This window comes from Papio anubis, chromosome 19, assembly GCF_008728515.1.
Source record: "Papio anubis isolate 15944 chromosome 19, Panubis1.0, whole genome shotgun sequence".
In the NCBI taxonomy this organism is placed as follows: Eukaryota; Metazoa; Chordata; class Mammalia; order Primates; family Cercopithecidae; genus Papio; species Papio anubis.
Window position 1 is genome coordinate 14,542,802 of NC_044994.1, and position 9,658 is coordinate 14,552,459.

A 9,658-nucleotide genomic window follows, 5' to 3' on the forward strand; every position below is an offset into this window, starting at 1 on the left:
TTGAATCAAAAGGTGGAGCTAAGGAAATTACCCAGAATATAGTACAGAGAGATAAGGAAATGGAAATTTGAAGGGAGTTTTTGTGATTTGTATGATAGACTAAGGAGACCAAATCCAAATCCAAATGAGAGTTCTGGAATGAAGATATTCAGAGAATTGGGGAAATGTAATATTGGAAGACTAGGAGGCTGATAATTTTCTAGAAATGAAGAAAAATTTGAGTCCCCAGAATAAAGAAGCACACGCCAGCAACTGCAGTCTCTTTCTCCTTCTGTCCACCAGTTTTTTCTTCTCAATTATGTTATTGCTATCAGCAAGAAAAGATATTGTAACAACTTGTCATAGTAAAATAAAACAAATTTCCCTCGTCTGCTACTGCTCCAGCTACTACTCCATTCCTCTGCTCCCTTTCACAGCAACACTCATTCAGAGAGTTGCCTGAAGTCCCCATGTATACTTTCTCTGCTCTTATTCTTTCTCGAAACCCCTCTAATCAGGATTTTATCCTGGTCACCACACAGGAACAGTTTATTAAAGTTGCTGAGGATGCTCACATTGCCAAATCCAGTGGCCGATTCTCCATCTTCATGATGTGCAACCAGCAGCATTGGACAGAGTCGCGTGCTTTCTCCTCTTGGAAACATTTTCTTCACTTGGCTTCTAGGGACCACTTTCTCTGGGTTCTCCTCATACTGTTCTGGTTGTTCCTTTTCAGTTTCCTTGTTGGTTCCTTTTTACCTCTGGACCTTAAACATGAAGTTTTTGAGGACGTGGTCTCCTTCCTTACTCTCTAAGGCAATGTCCTCCCAGTCCTGTGGCTGTGAGTCCTAATGCTAACAACTCCCACATTGCTCTCTCCAACCTGGACCTTTTATCTGAAATTCAGATTCCCGTATCCAGCCTCCTATACCACAACTCCATTTTACCATCTGATAGATGTCTCAAACTTACCATCTTCAAAGGAAAACCCCTGACATTGCATCTCTCTCTCCACCTATACTGTTCTTAACAATTGCCCATGTCATAAAATGATTTTTTTCATTCTTTCGGTTATTTGGTTCAAAGAATTTGATGTGATGCTTGTATCTTCTCTATCTCATACCCCACATCCAATTCAGCAAACGTCACCAGTTCTATCCTGAAAAGATACCCAGAATTTGACCATTTCTCAGTGCCTTCATCACTACTGCCATGGTCCATCATCTGTCCTCTGGAGCACTGCAGTAGTCTACAACTGATCGTTCTGCTGTCCTACTTGCACCCATACACAATAAAATGTCTGTTCTCTGCACAGCAGTCACAGTGAGCCTTTTAGACAAATGTCATACTCTATTATTTAAGACTGTTTAGTGGCTTCCCAGAACCCTTCCAAAGTCCTTGCGAGGGACTGGAGGATCTATGTGCATTACTCATCCCTCCATGTGTCTGACCTGATCCATTCTCCCTCTCACTTCTCCTGTCCAGACACATTGGCTTTTGTGCTCTTCCTTGAGCACACCAGGCATGCTTTGACCTCCAGGTTCGTGCTTGTGCTGTATCCTCTGCCGCAATGCTCTTTCCCCAGATATTTAGATAGTTGGTGTCCTCATTTTTTTCAGGTATCTGCTCAAATATCAGCTTATCAAAAAAGGCCTCCTGACTGCCTTATACATAATACTCTCCCAGCACCCACTACCCCCATATCCTAATTTTTTTCCATAGCTCTTATCATTATCAGACATAATTGTATTTGCATGAGATTGTCAGTTAATTTCCATTTCCTCCCACCAGAGTGTAAGCTGCATGAACACAGGGACTTTGTCTGATTTGCTCTCTGCTGATCCCTAGTGCCTGGATCTAGCAAGTAGTAGACGCACAATACGTATATATCGAGTGAGTGAATGAGTTTCAAGCAGAATATACAGTTGACCCTTGAACAACATGGGTTTGAACTGTGTGGGTCCACTTACATGCAGATTTTCCTCAATAAAACTTAAACTAAGTGTGCCTGCCTCCCCTTCCACCTCCTCCTCCTCTTCCGCCTCTGCTACCCCAATACAGCAAGACCAACCCCTCCTCTTCCTTCTCTTCTGCTACTCAACATGAAGATGATAAAAATGAAGACCTTTATGAGATCCACCTCCACTCAATGAATAGTAAATATGTTTTCTCTTCCTTATGATTTTTAATAACTTTTTTCTATAGCTTACTTTATTGTAAGAATACAGTATGTAATACATATAACATGCACAATATGTGTTCAGTTGGATATGTTATTGGTAAGGCTTCTGGTCAAGAGTAGGCTATTAGTAGTTAGGTTTTTGTGGAGTCAGAAGTCATATGCATATTTTCAACTGCATGGGGTTGGGGAGCCAGTGCTCTAACCCCCACGTTATTCAAGGGCTTACTGTAAATATAAATCCACACCTAGCCACATCAGAATGAAAACTGCAGAACATGCAGAACTATATTTTATTTATTTTTATTTATATGTATTTTTATTGGTATATCATAGTTGTACATATTGGGGGATACATGTGATATTTTGATACATGTATATAGTATGCAGTGATAAAATCAGAGTGATTGGGATATCAATCACCTCAAATGTTTATCTTCTTTTCGTATTGGAAACATTACAATTCTTTTATCAATTTATAAATATGCAATAAGGTATTATTCACTATAATTTCTCAAACTGCACCATTGAATACTAGAACCTATTGCTTCTATTGAACTGTATTTTTGCACGCACTAACCAATTTCTCTTCATCCTCTCTACCCTCTTTCCTCTGGTAACCACCATTCTCATTCTACTCTCTCCCCTTTTGTTTTTTTTTTTCCAAAGTCTTACTCAGTCACCCAGGTTGGAGTGCAGTGGTGTGATCATGGCTCACTGTAGCCTTGGCACCCTGGGTTCAAATGATCCTCCCACCTCAGCTTCCTAAGTAGCTGGGATTACAGACGTGCGCCACCATGCCCAGTTAATTTTTTAATTTTTTTATGGAGTTTTTTTTTTGCCATGTTAATCAGGCTGGTCTTGAACTTATAGGTTCAAGCCATCTGCCTGCCTTGGCTTCTCAAAGTGTTGGAATTACAGGTGTGAGCCACTACACCCGGCCCATCATTCTACTCTCTATCTCCAAGAGATCCACTTTTTCAGTTCCCACATACGCATGAGAACATGCAATATTTGCCTTTCTGTGCCTGGCTTATCTCACAGAATATAATAACCTCCAGTTTCATACATGTTGCTGCAAATGCCAGGATTTCATTTTTTATGACTGAATAATATTCCTATAGATATATATATATATATATAAAGAAATATATGTATATATATCACATTTTCTTTATCCATTCATCACCTTGACTATTATTAATAGTGCTGCAATAAATGTGATAGTTCAGATATCTCTTAGATATACTGATTTCCTTTCTTTTGGATATATACCTAGTAATGGGATTGCTGGATCATATGGTAGTTCTATTTTTAGTTTTTTGAGGAACCTCCATACTGTTTTTCATAATGGCTGTACTATTTTACATTTCTACTAATAGTGTACAAGTGTTCCTCTTTCTCTGCATTCTTGCCAGCATTTGTTATTTTTTGTCTTTTTGATTATAGCCATTCTAACTGGGGTGAGATGATATCTCATTGTGGTTTTGATTTGCATTGCCTTGATGATTAGTGATGTTGAGCATTTTTTCATATACGTGTTGGCCATTTGTATGTCTTCTTTTGATAAATTTCTATTCAGGTCTTTTGCCCATTTTAAAACTGGATTATTTGTTTTGTTTTGTTTTTTGCTATTGAGTTGTTTGAGTTCCTTATGTATACAGATTATTAATCCTTTGTCAGATGAATAGTTTGCAAATATTGGGAACTAAAATATTAAAAGAATCCAGAGAAGAAAGACAGATTATCAACAAAGAAATGATGGTTAGATTGAGAATAGAATTCTCAAAAACAATACCAAAAGATGGTGGAATATCATTAAATTGTGGAAAGCAAAAAATAATTCACCTACAATGAGTACCCAGCTAAATTATTTAGGAGTAAAAGTAGAATGAAGTAATTGCCAATAATAAATTGGAATCCATGAAAGCGCTACTTAAAAATATACATGTATTGCCCATTTAACTCCAGTAATTCCTCCCCCAAAATCAGACTTTCTGAAAATATTACCAAGCCTACTTTTGATTATTTCAAATGGGAAAAATTATAATTCATTACATGCTAACCCCAAATCACTAACGATTTCCTAAACTGCAAGTCAATACAGTAAACTATTAACACAATAAATAACAACCATCAAATAATTAAATAAATAAATGCTTAAAGCATCACTTCCTCAGCAGAACACAGTGACTATGGCTATTAAACACTTGTCTGGAGTAATGTCATGATGCTTCTCTTTAGCATCACCAACACATGAGATATACATTTTGCTGACTGTCAGCGGGCTTTTCCACATGCCTTCCCATGATTCTGACATCCTACCAATTGTATTTGAAATAAAACCCTCGACTCTTCTTGCATCTTGTTTTGTTTAAAATATTGATGAAATGTGGAGATGTACATGAACTTCTATAAATATATCAGTCAAAAAACATTGTGCTTAGAAGTACATAAGTTTTATGATGTTTGGGAATTAAAAACAGGGAAATGTTAATCTAAGAATCAGTTATCAGGCTATGCCTGTCTTTCAGTAAGAAGGGAATTGAAACCAATGGAGAACAAAGAAATTGCTAAACATATTAGTAAAACAAATAAGCATTGATATTTAAAGAAAACAAAGAAAGTAACAATAGTATTGAGTAAGGGGAATGGGGAAAAATGAAGTGGAATTAAAACACTATCTAATAATAGGGAAACAAAAAAGCGTGAATGGCCTCATCTTGTTCTTGTTCAGTAGGAGAAAAAGAGCCATTGGTGATTTTTGACTTTATTATTTTCTCATGTTAAACGTTTAAGTGGTAACGTAACGTACTAGAAGAATAGAAATACAATGTGTAACTTCAAGTCAGGAGAAGGAAACAAAAGAAATTAAAGACAGCTTGATCCCATGGAGGAAAGAACAGGGAGAAGAAGAAACAAGCAATGTAGCAATAAAATACCCACAAAATTAGATGGTAGAAATAAGTTGAAATATCAGTAAGCAAAGTATTCATTTAAAACACGGGAAATCTCAGATTGTGTTGGAGAAAATATTCCATTTTTAAGAGACATGCCATATTCCATTTTTAAGAGACATACCTTAGACACAGTGACTCAGAAGGACACCACAAGATGTGAAATAATCTTGTAAATTACAAAATTCTTTCTTAATGGGAAGGACTGTTATTTATTGAAGTCACATCCCTCACCATGTTATTCCTTGAATATCTTTATCTGATTGTTTTTTCTGCTAGAGTCTAGTCAACTTTTTAGAGGCAAGAATTGTGTCTTTTTAACAGTCTACCCTAATGTCTGACACCTATTAGGTTCTGAATGAATATTCGTTAAATGAACATGAATAAATATATAAATGAATGTACAAGATAGCAAGTTACCCTTTGACATTTACTGTTTTCCCAGTGTGTGTCTGTGTGTGTGGCGGGAGCTGGGGGGAGGGTGTTCTTTCCTTGAATTTGGACCATATTTGGGTATCAATTTTTTTTATTTCTTATTCCAGCTATTATGAATATCTTGGTTATTTTGTAATATGTTAGGTCTTTATTTCCTAATTTCCTCCCCTCCTCATTCAATTGGCTCCATGACTCTAGTTCTCTTCTTGAAAACAAAATGGTGCCAAATACATCAGATTTTGTAAAGCCTGCTTGGTGAGTGTATATTGTATCTTCTTTCGGTGTTTCTTACTTATGTCGCCCAAGGTTGTGGTTATGATTATATCTGAAAACTACAAAAACATCTCAATGCAGACACACCCTCATTTGTAAATAATGCTTGTGTCACTTAGAGACTATGTACAACTTGGTGAGCACTGGAATTAAAACAGTTCCTATCAACACTTTTCCTGAGGGCGTTAAGATTAGGGAGGTGTCTAGCTGGGCTCTGTCCTGTCCAGACTTAAACCAGTGAAGCTGCCCGGATCCAGGTTTCAGGCAGGTTTGTGTAACATGTAGTGACAGTCTGTGTTCCATCCTTGGGAAACCAGAGACAGGAAAAACGCTATGCAATATCCCAGTAACAAAGGACAATACCACTTGGTGATAATTAATATAATCCTCATGACTAAAAATAGGTGTTAGCCAAATTGTTCTGGCATGTTGCTTCTTCTGGGGAAAATGTTGTCTAGATTTGGCTTTTATCATTTCTATTAGATCCAGCTTTACATTTTTGTGTGTGATGTGCTGTATGAACGTTGCCTCATACTCTAAGCTTAATTACAAATGATCAACATAGAGGCTGAGACTGCAAGACAAAGCTGTGGAAAGCAAAAAATAATTCATGGACATTGAGAACCCGGCTACGTTATTTAGGAGTAAAAGTAGAATGAATATCTGGATATTCCCAAACACTGGTTTCCAGCCGAAAGTTTCATTTGTTGGGATGGATTTGCTGACCTTCCTTTTGAACAATAGCCATCAACGAAATGATCCCCAAATAATCCATAAAGGTGTTGCTCAAATTCAGGGTCTCTTTACCAGGAATAATTTATTTGCACAGAAAAAAAAAGTGAGCTAAAATGCTCTCTTTCCACTTTCTACATCTGAAATCACCGTGACTCTCATTTGTGGGCTGTGTCTGGCTCCAGAGGTGCACAACCAAGATGAGCCCCATTGCTTGGGCTGTAGACTCCTTTTAGTGGCTCCATGGCCTTTGCTTCAGTCCAGCTCATATGAGGCCTGCACCTGGGAAATGCTGGGCACCGTTGAAGGCTCTCGTTGGCAGCACAAACCCAAACTGCAACTTGGAGATCTGCTGAATGAGACACTCATCAACAAAGAAAATGGATCATGGGACCATTAGGTGACCAACTCTCCCAGGTTACCTGGGACTGGGGTCTTTAAATGCTAAAGACTTTAAATGCTAAAACCAGGAGAGTCCGGGGCAGACCGGGATGGTTAGTCACCCTCGTGGACTGCTGGGCCTTTGGGGATGTGACAAATATCATGTGGAGCCCATCTGTGATCACCTGAAATGCCTTCCCTGCACCATGTCTCCTGTTTTGTTTTTGTTTAATTTCCTTTAGGGCCAGGCACAGTGGCTCATGCCTATAATCCCAGCGCTGTGGGAAGCTGTGGCAGAAGGATCACTTGAGGCCAGGAGTTCAGGACCAGCCTGGGAAATAGAGCAATACTTTGTCTCACAAAGGAATTAAGCAATTTAATTTCCTTTACAGAAAATGTATACTACTTCCCTAGCTAAGATGTCACTTTCTTTGTGACACCTACCTCAATTCAATTCTCTAAATAGACTAGTTCTCTACTGCTGGAACAGGCCCACGGTTCCTTCTCTGTACTTCTGAAATCCAAAAAGCTCTGAAAGTGGAAAGCCTTTACATCACTCACCTGACCTCAAAGCCCTTTGTAATCTTTATCTATCTCGTGAAGTGTGGATATTTATACAATTGGTGGTGCTGCATAAATATATTAATGACAGAGGGATGCTTGGGCTCTGATGTGGGTGTTAATAAACAGTGAGGTAGTACATTGTCTCCCTAGAAGCTGAAGACTGTACATGTGAGTGCTCCCAAGGGTTTCAGATAAGGAATCGTGGAGCTGTTCCTCCCTCTACAAAGCCCTGTTTCATTCTGCCTGCTTGTAGTGATCTGTGTTTCTGAGCCTCAGCTTTCTCATCTCCAAAATTGGAACAATGCTGTCTGTCCTGACATACAAACTGAGAAGTGTTGCAAACAAATAAAAGGCATCATTACCATTGCTCTGTCATCTTGCTTATCCTGGTATGCTTTGCATTTTAGTTATCTCTACAACTTTTAGTGAGTCTCTACAAAAAACTACCATTTCCATGGTTGGTGTTCAATAAACATTATGGAATCTGAGTGTGGAGTTAAAATGACAAGTTCATGGGGCTAAAATGACAAATTCATGAGTAATTCCTTCAGTGTCACATCCTGTCATTCAAACTTAACATTCAGTTCATCTTCAGTGAATTTCCAGAGAGAAGCCAGAATGTGGCCATTAAAATGTTGTCTCCATCCTGTTGACCACATGTAGAATGGGTCATAATATATGGAGGTAACTTCTCATGGGGTATCCCTGAGCATGATTAAAATAAGAATTGATAAACCCTTTAGAGGATGTAATGTACAGTATATCTGGGGCTGTGAGAAGTTGCCACAACAGAAGATGAGCTCTTCTGGCATTCAGCAATCAGAATTGAGGTGATTCATTCAGAGCGAGGCATTGTTCTCAAAATGGAAATTTGACCAGAATAGTCTTAAATCAAACAGTCAGTCTTTAATTCAAATGCAATCTGTAGCAATAAATTATGGGACACTGATTGGTTCAACACAAATGCCAAGGTGAAAGAAACTTGGAACAACATCTGCACATTTCCAAATATTGAGACACTTGGTGTCAGGAAGGTATGGTTTTTAATCCTGAGCAGTCCAGAAGAATAATTGGTTATCTGTCACTCTTTTAAAGCCTTATATATGACTAGGAAATATTAGTAGTGCTTTTTCCAATGTATAGGTATGGTATAGTAATTAGAGTTGAAAGGGACTTTGGAACCTCTTGACTCATGCAGAAATTTCTTCTTCAGGCAGGCAGCCACATTCTTGAATGTGCTTGTGATGAGGGATCATCGACTCCAAAGCAACCTCTTTTTCTAGCAATTCTATTTGGTAGAAAATGATTTCTGATATTGACCCAAAATCTTCCTCCTTGTAACGTCCTCTCTGTGGTTTCAGTTTTGCTTTCTAGAACTTCTGAGGACCAAATGTGTTTTTTTCCCCATGATGATAGTATCTTTTAGGAGTGTGTTTGGCTACAGGGAACAGAATACCTTACTACAGTGGTTAAACAAATGGAAGCTTGTTTTTCCTCATAAGGCAAAATATCTGCAGACAGACAGTTCAGCTGGTACAGCTCTCAAAGATATAGGTGTGTTCTATCTTTCTGCATTGACATTCTTAGTGTGATGGCTTTTGTGCTTATGTTTGGCACCTCTTAGTCATGAGTTGACTGCTGTATCCTCAGGCAGCAAGAAAGAGAAAGAACTCGCAAGTGAAGTGCATGCCAGTCAACTTTCCTTCTTATAAGGTAAGCAAAAATCTTCCCAAGGGCATAATTCAACTGACTTCTCTAGCCAGAATTTGGTAATATGGTCACCCTTAGATCAATCACAGGTCACGAGGAAGATTACTGTGATTGGTTTAGACCCATCATGATTCTATGCCTGGCACTTAGGTACGGTCTCTTCTTACTAAGATCCAGGGGTCTCTGGGGCCATCTAAACAAATCTGGTTAGCATGGAGGAAGTGAGTAGGATGGAGAGGTTGGATGGTGGTGAGCTATGGGGACAGAACCTGCTACAACCACAGTTCAAATATTCAAATATTGCTCTCAAATCTCCTTGATTTTCTCTCCTCAGTACTAAAATGCATTCAGTTTCTTTACTTAATTCTCCTTCTTATTTTAGTTTGCCTCCTGTGTATGGCTCTAGCATGTGCCTGGAACTCAGCCCAGTCTTCCCATTGTGCTTGGT